Source organism: Lepeophtheirus salmonis, chromosome 3 (genome assembly GCF_016086655.4).
Source record: "Lepeophtheirus salmonis chromosome 3, UVic_Lsal_1.4, whole genome shotgun sequence".
Taxonomy (NCBI): domain Eukaryota; kingdom Metazoa; phylum Arthropoda; class Copepoda; order Siphonostomatoida; family Caligidae; genus Lepeophtheirus; species Lepeophtheirus salmonis.
Window position 1 is genome coordinate 20,951,222 of NC_052133.2, and position 14,374 is coordinate 20,965,595.

The window sequence follows — 14,374 nt, forward strand, 5'->3', positions numbered from 1 at the left end:
CTATTATGCAATGAGTGCTACAAATCTCTGGAGTTACACCATTTCGGCTGTGCAACCTCATCCGTGGTTTAATAACATTTTAAAAATAAAATAAAGTGGCAGGTTCTTTGTCAATATTTAAAATTTATTTTCTACATAAATACATCCATAATGTTTATTTGTAAGTCATGCGGTATAACGTGAATCTTCACCAAAGGAGTCTACTTATGATAAATTGGCGGTTAAAGAGAAGTCTTTGTTGTGATAATACAAAAAGAATAACGATATCCCTCGGAATCATGTACTGATTATAAATATTTATTATGAAGGAAAAAGTTGTGTTAGAAAAGAATGCACAGCTTGAACCAAATCTTGTAAATAATTTTTGATGAGTAACATATCATATAATAGCTTTTATTTAAAAATATAACCAAAGTAATCAACAGGAGCATGAATAAACATTATATATATTTATATCAATTAATGAAGAAATTATTTAACATTTTATCTAAATAATAATGAGGAAATACTAAAGTAACTATATTGAAATCGAACTATCAATTTAACTTATCAAAAGCTGAATTTAGTAATGACAAATTCATAAATTGTTAGTCAATAAATAATGAAAGAGCTGAACATTTATTAATCATTAAGAGCTGTTCACAACCGAAATGTAAATTTATTGTATATTTAGGAGTATAATGGGACATATGGCTTCAAAACTAATGAAGACATTTATCAACAATAAGAATAAATCATAAATGTAAATGGCTTATTACTTATTTCTATAAAAATAAATAGTTGAGAACTGTTATATATTTCAGTAATTAATTTATAGATCTAGGTAATGTTATAAAACGTAGAGCGAGTATGATGATTTTAATATATTTATCCTAATAGACCAAATTAGTGTGATAGATTAATACAAATGTTTTGTATATTAATTATTTTGAATAGTTTATCTAATTGTAGGTGTTTGACATTATCTTCTAGTCACGCATATCCTTCATAAAAGTTATTTGGTGGGCCATACCTTAGAAGGACTATCTGTATTCAGTAAAGCAGAAACATAAAATATTAATTAAAACCATAGTTCATAGTATGGGTCGAGTAGGCTCAAATCCATAATCCGAATGCTTCTTATAAAAGATCTATCCAAATCATTATGAATTAAATGCAAGGTTGTGCTTGGTTCAAGTTCAGCAGTTCTATAGGTCCTGGTCTAAGTTCTTTCATTTCAACAGCTTTGGTCTCGGTCTCAGTTATTTTATTTCAACGGCTTCCGTCTTGGTGTCGGTTAAGCTTTATTGGTCTTGGTTCTAGTCTTAGCTGTTTGGAACTCAGATACAACTGTATCCCCCTGGCAACGTAAAAATGACTGGAAAACACTGAAATTGCACATAAAAATCTCAGAAAATTGACTTATTGATTAAAGCTTTTTTTTTTTTATAATATATATTTTATTTTATTTATATATTCTGTATAGGATCAAAAGTACAAGAACCGGAACTGCAAGACCGCTAAGGGCACAACCTTGGTGAAATGTCTTTCGATGTAGTTTCAATTTTTTTTTATCTAAACTCCCTCCTTCTACAAAGTAATATATATTTCAAATTCATACCTACACACGTCCAATAGTTTCGTGAATCAAAACGAATATAGTCTCAGGCTTGTGCATTTATTTTAATATTTAAAAAGCAATACTTCTTAGCTTAGCACGATGATGATAGTTTTGATTTACGAAAAATGTAGTAAATTGAAATAACATGTTATTATGAAAGTGGATGAAAACTTTCTTTTAGGGGCATATTTTTAATGCCCTCATAAAATTTATATATTATAAATGTATGATTACTAATATTTACCAGTGTTGAGACTCGCTCCAGTACCGATTTTTTTTTTTTTTGGTTCGGTCTTAAGTGATTTTGCCTTGATGTTATTCCTTTGAACTCATTATTAAAATAGTGGTTTGTGTAAAGAAAAAACTAAGTTTACCCATTAGTAAAAAGGAAAAACAGTTGTTGCGTCTGCTATTTCTTCTTTTTTATTCATTATTTAATCAGTCTGGGTGCGCAATCATCCCTCTCTAAACCAAGGAACTTCGCCTATCTTTGTTGTAAATTAGATTTAAAAATTCATAATCAAATAAAAATATATGAATTTATATATTTTCTCGGCAATAACTCTATTTTATAAATAGAAGGTTATATTATTATAACAATAATTCATTTCCTTCCTCCCTAAATCATTGTACAGGCAGTTGATATTAACAATGGTCTTAATTCATGTGTACTATATTTCTTGCTCTCCCTTCTTCTTGCCCCCTTACAAAAATAACATCTCTATTCATTATGCCTATGCTTGATTCCTGGTCGTTGCTAAAGAAGAAAACATACATTATAACATATTGACAAAACGTATATTTGTTAGTTCATATAGATTAAGGTTTTTTTTTGTCAAAAGTGGCCTCTCAGCCACACTAGGCTCTTTCCACCTACTTTTTGATACCTCTTTGAAGAGTCTGGTATGAAATCCCGAGATCTCTTGCATTAGCTCACATGGAATTGAGGGGATTGGTCTGCGTCGTTTCTTTTTAACTCCTCTGGGTCAGTTTGGCCTTTTTGACAGAGCCCTTCTTCCTTTCCAACGTTTCAGACTTGCTGACTACGTATGTAGTGTACTGCGAACACTACCAACAGACAGAAGTAACGGAACGGAGCAAATCCAATAAGAAGACCTTTAAATTGGGGGTACAATCATACACTGAATATATATTCTGTAAGGGATTAATACTAAAAGGATGTACATAGACATGATTACTAAAATATATAAACATATAAAATTTACTTAATAAAAAGGTACTATCTATTTAAAACAAATCCCTACGTCATGGGTAAATAATAGACAATACATTATAACGTAGACAGTGGTCCTGGAGACACCCAACTGCTTGGCGTGTGCGAATGGAAATTCGTTGATCACGTTCAAGTATCATTTTCTAAACATGTATGTAAGCTACAGAGCTCAGGCTTGTTTTGTTTAGTAACTAATTCCTAATGATTTAATATATCGAAATATTAACTAATTTCAATCACTGAACCTTCATTATTTATTGAATTAGTAAGTGTTCAGATTTCAATGGACCACCCAGTATATTGAAAAATATGCTAAGAATTGAATAATTCACAGGCAAAATAATTTTCAATTTTGAGAGGTATAGATGTATTAAATAAATTAGAATAGTTTTCAATGTTTAATTATTTAATTAACATAGAATACATATGTACTAAAACAAAATATTCATTTCTCGGTCACATTTTTTATTGATATTTATAAATCCAAGTTTGTCTGTCTATCTGTATGAATTTGTACCGTATATAGTGCTCCCTAAGGTATATCATAAGCATATTTTAATCTAAGAAATAACAATGTAGTCGTATTAATGAAATATTGCAGGCATGGTCATAAATATAGCATCGAACGTGTATAACGGATGCGCTGTATATAGTGCTCACTGTTGTAAAGCATATAAATATAATATTGTAATTGTATTAATAAAATATTGGAGGTGGTGGTAATGTGCATATATAAAAGGATTAACTTTTCTGTTTGTTTTTGTTATTGCTCTCTAATGTATGTATGATTTTATAGTATATGTTATGTTCTGAACAAAACATAAATGAAGGTATGTTAAAATAAATTTTTTTTGTTAATGTTAGTGAGCGCTCTATAGACTAAAGTACATATAAGTCCTCCCAACATATTAAAAAAATCCTCAAAATCTTATCACTATTCTTGAGAAGAGAACACATCATATAAATTGATATATGTATGGAGTAGTTACGTCTGATTGGTCTCATGAAAATGGGAGACTAACAATGATGATTTCTCGGGGATATTATATAAATAACAAAATTTCTTCGTAGAAATAATAAAACTGTCAATATATATTATATAAACAACGAGGGATCAAAACGAAATTGTATTCATGTCCTTTTGGAAACGGAGTATAAATGTGAATAACTTATTACTTTGTGTATTTATCAAAAAGAATAAATTATGAAATAGCCAAGACGTATACAGGGAGAAGAGGGAATCGACAGGTGACAACAAAGTACATAGGGTATTTTTTATGTTAGCAAGGTAACGCCCTGATAAACCACATCTTTTTAAAAACAAATTCATCAAAATTAATTCAAAACTCCTATAATTTTTTTTTTCGATTAGAAAAAGTATAGCATATTATTAAATTATACGTCAATATTGACTTTAATACACTGATTTTCATTATTAAATTACAATCCATCAATATGTTCAATGACTTTATTAATAAAATTTAAATACAACAAAATTATATCAACATGATTAATGTAATATTAGTGGAGGTTTTGACTGGGCTCAAAGAAAACAAACAGTACTTAAAATTAAAGAAAAATTTCCAATCTAACAAATTTATCTTTTTATTGATGATTTTATCTACAATTTTTATTTTATTTTATTAAGTTTTTATCGTACTTTACATGTAATGTTTAACTTTTTCAAAATTTGTTTCAGTTGATACTTTCAAAGTCATCTATATACTTTCTTTAAAAGACATACACCTAACGAAAACATGCATATGTTTGAAATTTGGAAGTTGACTATTCAAAATTTTGAATAATTTGTTCAATAAGTGTCTGATCGCCTCTGAATGTATACATTTTCTTAATATTATTAAAAACAAATTTTAAAAAAAGTCACAAATTTCGAACATTGATTTGATATTCCAAATAACCTGAAACGTTCAAAAAATGTGTTATTAGAATAAATATTATCTGAACTAATATATCATAGCCTTAATATATATTATTATAATATCTCTTATAAATACATTAACCAAAAGCATTACATATTAGTTTAGTAATAAACAATTATTTAAAAAAATTAAAACCATTGAAACATTAAAAATTAGTTCATGCATTCTGCGATTCATAGACTTTTCCGTAAAACGACTATAAAACATAAGGTCAAGGTCATGACACTAATTAGTTATTCGGTATATTTCTTCAGGCGTGTACATTCATTTTTCAGTAATTGCTTGAAAAGATTCGAAATATGTCCACATTTTATTTGGAAGCCCAGATAGGCACCTAGAAAAAGACTTAATATTGATGAGAAGTTATATTATATTAATTTTAAATCTCTCCCATGATACGACTGATGTTTTTACATATGTGGTTTTAAGAAATTCCAAAATTATTAATATTTTCTGAAAGCCCGCGCCGAAGAGGTCCAAACATTATGAAAAAATAATATTGACCATTGTCAATGTGATTTCTCGCTCCCTCCTTGGCCAGAGCAACGCCCGGGAATTCTTTGCTAGTATTAGTATATAACATAACTTAATATAATAACTTGTACGAATTAATTTTTATAACATTTATTTTGATATATTAACCCCATAAAATATACTTTTTTACATAATAACAGGACACCAATAAATAATTCCAGATTTAAATATATATAGTTTAAAAAGTACTTTGATCCTGATTAGAGCTATTTTATTTTTCTATTAATCATATATTTCTTGTCTGATATCTTTTTTCTACTCTGAACAGAAATACTGTCAATCAATGTAATATTCTTGCTCAAAATATTACCAAATACTTATGTGATTTTGTTTAAAAGTGATACCCACGTGTTACCTCGATCATATGTTGTATTCATAATTGTTTCTATACCTATCTCTGAGATCTTGGGCATTCTTTTCCATAAAAGTTGGAACAAGCGATGCTTTTAGATTCGGAGAGTTTATTAGATGGGTCTTTTCTTCCTCACGATCCAATATAAAACCAAATATCGAGGAGGGATACACAGATGTGAAAAAGAGGATTTGGATGGTGTTGATAACCCAACCCCCACTCATTATTTCGACGAATCTTCCCAATTGAATTTTCTATAGTTCTGATTCCACCTCAAACCTGATAACATTATCACTCCAATTGATGCGATTGTCTCAAATTCATAAGGTTTCCAGAATTGGAGATGTAATCGTTGACAAGGAGTTACTTAAATCGAGTAAAATCCACGTTTTAAAATTTCAATAGTGATAAGAAACGTTTTTTTTTCTGCTTCAAGAATTTACCGTGTACCACCCAAACATTTTTTCCAGTGGATCCAATTAAAACGTTGGGAGTAGAACATATTCAAACTCCCCCATTTCCAGGAGATATTCTGAGAGTTATGCAACTACCAATGATGTATCTAATCATGGATTGAGGTAGTCCCGTTTCTACTGTGACCGCAGTAGATATTACTTTTGGGTATCTCGTAGACAGAAGTGTAAGCGAGATATCATCTTCTACTTCAAGGCTAGATGCGATGTATAACCCTCTCGTATTTGGAAGTATTTTGAATAGTGCAAATTTTGGAAATTTGAGTTTTGAGAATCCTGAGGCAAATGATTTTGACAATTTATCATAAAGTTCTTGAGCTGACTGTACTTTGTCCACTATGAACATTGCATTCCCCCATAGATTTTTGTAGCTGATTCTCAAGCTGGAGTCCTAATGCACTCGATGATGATTGTGTTGTTCTAGTAGCAATGAGCGATAGCTTGGCAGATTGGGACACCTAGGTGGGATGGCGTTATCTTGCAACACCCTGTAATGAAAGTAAAAAGTATGGATACTGCGATGTCGATACAAGCATTTGGAATGGACCAAAATTGTTTTTATGAACATTGAACACCAAAAAAAGGAAAAATACTAACCCTTAAAACACAACAGGATTTGTTACACTCAAAATACAATTTATACAATAAGTTTTTCTTAGTTAATATTTCTTTAATTTGAGTAAATTTCCTATAGCAATAACTTTGTATTTAATTTAACTCATAGGAACATTGGGTAAATTTTACACATTGGTATTGTATGCCGCGTTTTTAATACTTTAATTCTTATTATGATATCATAGCTTTGAATCTAAGAAATAAATGAGTTGAGTATTTGAAGGATCTTAGATAAATATATAAAGCCACAAAATAGCTATTAGTTCTTACCTGTATTCGAAGGATTCTCCTGTATTACGGGTTTCATCCGTTGATGTAGTAATGAAGTTTTGCTGAAAAATGAAGGCTAAATAATCATGAATTATTTGTGGGTGTCTAATTTTTTGTAAATCTTGGCATGGCTTTAAGCCATTTGGCAACAATTTTAGGATCCTTCATTGGAAATCGATGACAACTCACATGATGGTCTTTTGGACTGTTACTATACCCTTGTTTGCAGCCAGGAGAACATCACTTGAACCATATAATTAATTATAATTCAGTCCTAGTCCATCTTTTGGTGAAAAAAAAGCAATCTCTTTTCTTACATTCATTTCCAGATGACTCTAGAATTCTATGGAGTCACACGTGTTTATTGTCTTAACGAATAGTTTAGGAGAAGAAGGAAAAAAGCTGCTATTACGCCCATGAAAGGCATGAAGTTTAAAGACGTCGTGCAGAGATTCGGCGGTTCAGGTGACATTACAGTCTGGCCTCATCAGGTGGAACTAGGCAAGGGGTTGCTGGAACTGGATGAAATGACAAGATTAATACCTCTCTTCTTGGATGGAAGTGCATTCAGCGTGTATGACCAGTTGACAGAGGAGGAGAATAAACAAGAAGGTAAAGTCTTAGAGGCGTAGAGAAAGGCGAGTCCGTTTACAACTTACGAGAACCTCAAGGCAAAGAAATGGAGACCAGCGAAGTCTGTTGAGGTTTTTTTGTCCGAAATTGAAACCCTTGTCAGTTTGATGGGAGTCTTGGATTCTCCCGGCCTGATTCATCTCGCATTTATATCAGCAGTTCCCGAAGATATCAGCTCTCATATGAGAGCAACGTTGGAAGTAGATCACATGAGTAAATTCACATCGCATCTATAACACAGGCTCTGAAAAGTGAAATGAAAGCTTACATTTGAAGAATTGTCCCGGTTTTTTCATTGTTGATGTCAAAAGTGTCCTCTTCAACACCATCACAAGGCTCTTTCCATCCACTTTCTTGATAGCTCTTTGGACAGTCTGGTATGAAACCACGAGATCTCTTGCCTCATGGACTTGAGGGAATTGGCCTGGGTTGTTTTCTTTAACTCCTTCGGAAGCAGTTTATCATTTTACACAGAGCCTCTATTCCTCTTCTACTTTTCAGACTTGCTGACGGCGTAGACGGTGGTCCTGGAGACGCTCAACTGCATGGAGTATGGGAATGGAAATTCTTAGATCACGTTCAAGTGTCATTTTCTCGACTTCTACACAAGCTAAAGAGCTCAGATTTGTTTTGTTTAGTAACTAAGTATTTACGCTTGAAATATCGAAAAATGAATTAATTTTCTGTCACTCAACCTTCATTAATTATGGAATTAGTAAGTGTTCATATTTTAATGGATACCCGGGATATGAGAGAAAAATAAAAAGTAGAAACGCTTTGATACTACCATTCAATTGTATTGTATTACCTTGCAAGATCCAATAAATAAACAAATATTGATTATATAATCAATATTTAAGTGAAAAGAGTCCAAAACTGGAGCAATATTACCTGAATTATCTATAACTTTAAACATTCTAAACAGATGAATGTACGTTATAGGCACATGTGTATTATATACAGAAAACCTCCTCCTAATTCCCTTTATAAGAAGCCCTGTTATTACCTTGTCATGACCTCCCTAAATATTATCCAGTAATTCGCATAACATTTTCCGCCCACTGGCCTATAGCGTCCATTAAATTACTTTCAAAAAAATGATTCGATTCAGAAAATAAAAATTGCTTGAAGTCTTTAATTGCCTCAGAACAAGTTTTTTAACGTTGTCTTTATTTTAGTATAATTTATTACTTAGTTTATTTACCAAAAAAAAAAGAAAAAATGAATATTTATAATTTATCTTTTGTGGCCTACAAGGGATACGTTTTAACTACCGGGTGCGATGAAAAAATATTTACACTTTAAATTTAGAAGTTTATCAAGATGTATTTCGGCAACCATTGTAATAGGGTATGTTAATAAGATAAAAATAACTAATATGGTGTCTTGGCTACCCTAATCCTCGTTTTAGCTCCCTTTGGGAGCAATGATGGTTTCCAGGTGGCCACAGAAGGCCTTGCACCCATTGTGGATGTAGTCCTCAGACATGGAATCCCAGTGCTGGTTGACAGATCCTTTGAGGTTGTTGATATTTGGTTGAGGGACAGTACAGGCCTTGGACTCAAAATGCACCCAAAAAGTAAAGTCCAATGGGCTGGCATCTGGTGAGTAGGGGCCCATATTTTCTTTGGCCAGAAAGGGAAGTTATCCTCCAACCACTTCCTTGCCTTTTTCGACTTGTGTGCAGGTGCACCATCCTGCTGGAACACCTCGTTCATGTCCAGGTAATTGGTCTGGTCCCATGGTAACAACTCCTCTTCTGTTGGTTTCTTGCCACCGGTTGACATTTTCTCGGCTTCTAAGAAACTTAGGAATATCTATTTTTTTTTTTAGTATGTGTTTTAACAATTTTATTGCATTTACAAAAACCTTTCATGATTCATGTAGCAAAAACGAAGTGTAAAGATTTTTTTGCTGCACCCAGTACTATAAATAAATCTTGATAGCTTCAAAAATATACAAATACATTTTTCCTAGCAACAAATCTTAGAACAATTTTTTTAAAATTATTTTTATGATGATCTATTTTTAGGACGTTATATTTCTTTCCTTTACAGCAGATGATATTTATGTTTTTGTCCCTGTTTGTTGGTTAGTCACGAGGATTACGGCAAAAGTTTCCGATCGATTTTTACGAAACTTAGTTCGAATTTTATATATGGTTAAAGTAAGAGTACATGATTTTCAGAGTTCAAGGTCAAAGGTCAACACAAAATGAAAAAAAATGTATAATTGACCTTAATTTTGGACAAATTAAGATACATCATTCAATTTTATTATAGGTGGAGGTTTTGGATCCTACCAAATGCCCATTCTAGTTATTATTCTAAACAAAAAAGGCTTGATATTTCGTCCGCTTTTTGTACTTAGAAGACCCTTTTCTCCAATTAAAGAAAAGCATATCTACAAACTGTATTATCAAGAACCTACGCAGGATTATATATATATATATGTATACATTTTTTTTTTTGTGGGGGGGAGGCTTGTTTTTTGGAACTTTTTCGAATAATAGCTTAAAAAATCCATACCTATTATAACAAAATTGATTTTTTTAGAAAAAATTTCAAAAATCCCCATCTGTTTACAAAAAATTATCTTTAAAAAAAAATTTCAAATCGCCACAAACTATTTCAATTTTAGATTTCAAGAAAAAAAAAAAAATCCGAGATCAAGAGCTATTTCCAAAAAAAAATTTCAACAACTCGATTTTTTCCTCTGCTGCTGAATTTGCTGAAGGAAAAAATTTTCTTATGAGAAAAAAAATCTTTAAAAAAAAATCATATTCGGCATAAAAACTTTTCATTCTGACCAAAAAATCTAATAAAAAGCAAAAATTTCTTAATTCGGGACATGAGCTCCCCAGCCACTTCAGCCCCATCCCTTTAGGTAGATAAAAATTCAAACTCAACTCAATTGATAAGTAATTTCAAACAACCTAATTAGTGTCACAAAGTTTTAATTCCACTTATTCTATGCTTAAAAACTCAAGAAATATAACGAATAGGGTGAAGATACAACTTACTAATAATTTAAAGGTTACATTATTGTTATATTGTCCAGGAGATGCAAATTAATTTCATTGTTAGAATGGAGTAAAATATGTTTTACTTTTTCCACTGAAAAATTTAATTATTCAGGGAAACGCAATAACATCTTTAAACTTTCCCTCTTTCAAAAATTGTAATGAAGACCCAATCACCAGGATTATATATGTATATTATTAATTTTTTTGAGAGGGGGCTTAGTTTTTGGAATTTTTTTCAAAAAAATCCATTACATAAAATTTTTCCGGAAAGAAGTTCAAAAATCAACAGCTTTTCACTAAAAATTTCAAACATATAATTTTCGGGAGAAAAATTTCAAACAACTATTCACTGAAAATTAAATTTTCGGTAAAAAATAAAAATCCTTTATTTTTTTTTTTTTTTTTTTTTTGGGGGAAGGGGGCTACACCCCTCCAGCCTCCTAATTATACTCTATTATTTGATCCTTTCAATGAATCCCTATTTAATAGCTATAGCTATTAAGCTATATTCCTCCTTCAACACTATTTCATACAAATTTAGCGAATCAAGTATCTAGAGTTTGTTTAAGAAAATACACCAATCAAATTGATGAATAGTCATATTTAATCTAGATCTTGGATACATAATATAATTTACATTGTAAAATGTAAAATTTTATCGGTCCAAAGAATTGATAATATTTGTCTTTAATTCAGTTTATAACATAGGTTATGATCTAAAAACAATATACGCCGCAACCAATTCTAATTGGGAGCATCCACTTCAAAAATTAGTATTAATTCCTAGGTAGGGGACGTTGATAGTTTGATTGTAACTTAGTAGGTATTTAATCAATTTTTCATAACTAGCAAATTATTCGTTATTCAATATTCAGGGGGGTCCGCAGGATTATATATGTATACATAAATTATTTTTTTGGGGGGAGGCTTTGTTATTTTATTAAATATAAATTTTTTGGGGAAAAAAATTTCAAATATTATTTATTAGGAAAAATGTCAAAAATCTCCTCTGTTTTTCTCAAAAAAAATTTCAAATATATTTATTTCCTTCTAAAAAGTAACAATTCTTTAATTTCGGGAGGCATACAGCCCCTCCAGCCCACCCCTTGTGGACACCCCTGATATTTGTTGTTAACTATTCACAACTTAAAAAGTTCTAATTATAATTTAAAAAATCAACGATTAGTCTTTAAAAAAATCAAGAACATTGACAGCTTACAATAAAATATAATGTAATTTTTTTAGGGAAGTAAAAGCGTGCACCTCCTTGTTAAATTAAAATAGCTATTTGAATATTAATTGAAAAAAAGGATGGATAACTCTGAATCTAAAAGGTAACTTAACCAACGAATCATAAGAACAGGAAATTACCCTGATGAGGATAACCTAGGGATTGTATAACGAGAAGTCCTAGAGCAGTGTTTTCTACTTTTTTTCAGTCAAGGCACCTTTCAGAAGAGGATAAAATCTCATAAGACTCCAGAGTAAAATATAAGCACAACCTAAATGACGACGAACCATAATGAACAAGGCATAATAACTTTAATCTTTACAAACACGGATTAAAAAAGTGCTTCAAAAACTTATTTGACCACTTAAGTAATACACTCAAATAAAATGCATAAAGCAGGCTGAGTCTCCATTTCACAGACAATCATCCTCAGTTCTTGTGGGGCTTTTCTTTTTAGAAACCGATCCATGATGTTGTTGCTAGTTCCATAATCTTTGTTAAAGCAAATGTCGTAGTTAACAGATAAAATAATATGATGGACTATTGAACTGACTTGTATGAGTACTTGAGATCGATTTTTACGAATAATTCATATATTTATTTACCTAAAATCGATTAAAACTGATGTCATATCATAAGCCAAAAGAATGTATTTACAATATATGAAATTTCAGATTTATTTTAAAAAATTTAGATGTCAAAATTTGATATCTTTGTCGGCACCCCTGACTAGGTGAGGGGTACCTCAATGTATTACAGCAACAACTTTAAGAAAAGTCCTAGAGAGTAGAAAAAGTAGTTTTTTGGGACAGGAAACGGGGACAGTTCTCTAGGAGGTAGATGCCCACTTACCTCCGAAATATATCATCTCAAATATTAGAATATAATCCAATTAATCAAGATACTAAATGCGTTCTATGTGGGTAAAAGTCTGGTAATTGTGGAATAGGCTGTGTAAAGTTCGATAAATTATTACCAAATTGACTTGAGTCCTAATGCTGGACTCAAATTGAGTGCCAATCATTAAAATTGATAATACCCTAGATGACTCAATATTATTTTTTTATATTTGTTAACTAAACTCAATACATAATAGATATGAAGACTCATTTAATACTTCAAAATCCAATCAATATTATATTTCTCGTTCTTGAACACCTTGCCGAAACAAATAATAAATATATTAGATGTTGCTATAATATGTATAATAATAGTCATGTACCACTTGTAAAATATTTATTTAACTCAAACATACCAACACAAAGTATTTTTAGCCTCCGTCCGTAGGATTATATTTTGTAGGGGGGAATTTTTGAAAAGAAGTCTAAATTATTTTTTTTTTTGAAAAAATTGAAAAATATCAAATTTTTTTGGGAAAAAATTAAAAAAACTTAAGCTAGTCTCAAAAATTAAATTTTTTGGAAAAAAATTCAAAAAGTCATCTTTTGAATTTTTTGAGAAAAAATATTTTAAATCCACATCTGTTAAAATAAATTATTTTTTTAAATAAACAATTTCCAATATTGTAGAACATTTTTAGAAAAAAAATTAAATTATAAAATTTTTAGAAAAAATTTTTCAGTATTAAATTTTTTAGAGAAAAATTTAAAAATCCATAGCTATTCACATAAATTAAGTTAAGTTTCAAATATTTAATTTTTTGAAAAAAAAAATTATAACATTAAATTTTCTTGTAAAAAACAATAATTCCTTAACTTGGGGGCTACAGCCACTCCAGCCCACCCCCTGTGGACGCCCCTGAGTAAAATATTCTTTCCAAATCTCAAGTACCCCCTGGAGTACCTCCAAGTACCCCAAGGGGTACGCGTACCCCCATTTGAGAACCTCTGAATTAGACTACTCTAATAACAAGCACATCTTGATAATTATAAGGTCAGAGACAACCTCGGAATAGAGGAGTGTTAATCAGGACTTGGCCAGATACATAATATCAACACAGTCCATATAAATGGTTTTCCATTGAATCTCAATCATTGATTGATTTATTGGTTTCTTCTTTTCATTTTCAAATTTATTTGTTTATTTAATAATATTGGACAGTTCTCATGATTTTGGTTCTAATAGCGGTTTGAGGCAACAGTTGAAGAATCCTTAATAAAAAAATGAATCCAAACTTAGTCATCGCAATTTGTGGCAAGTAATTAAATATTTTATCTTATAAAATTGGTGTAACATGAATGGGAATCATAACTAGAGGGTATTACAGCATCAATCATCATAAAATATATTTCTTTGGGCAAAGTGTCCGCGCATGTATTTTCAAATAACTAATAAGATTATATATTATAGCCTATCATTTTCGTCATTTAGTAACATACCTATAATTTATAGCTAGGTATGTTACTAAATACCGATTTACGGTCCGTAAAAACTTGCAGGAGGCGTACGCGGAAGTGTTTTGGGGACCCCATAAAATGCTGGGTTTTCATTACTTATATGGGGGGAA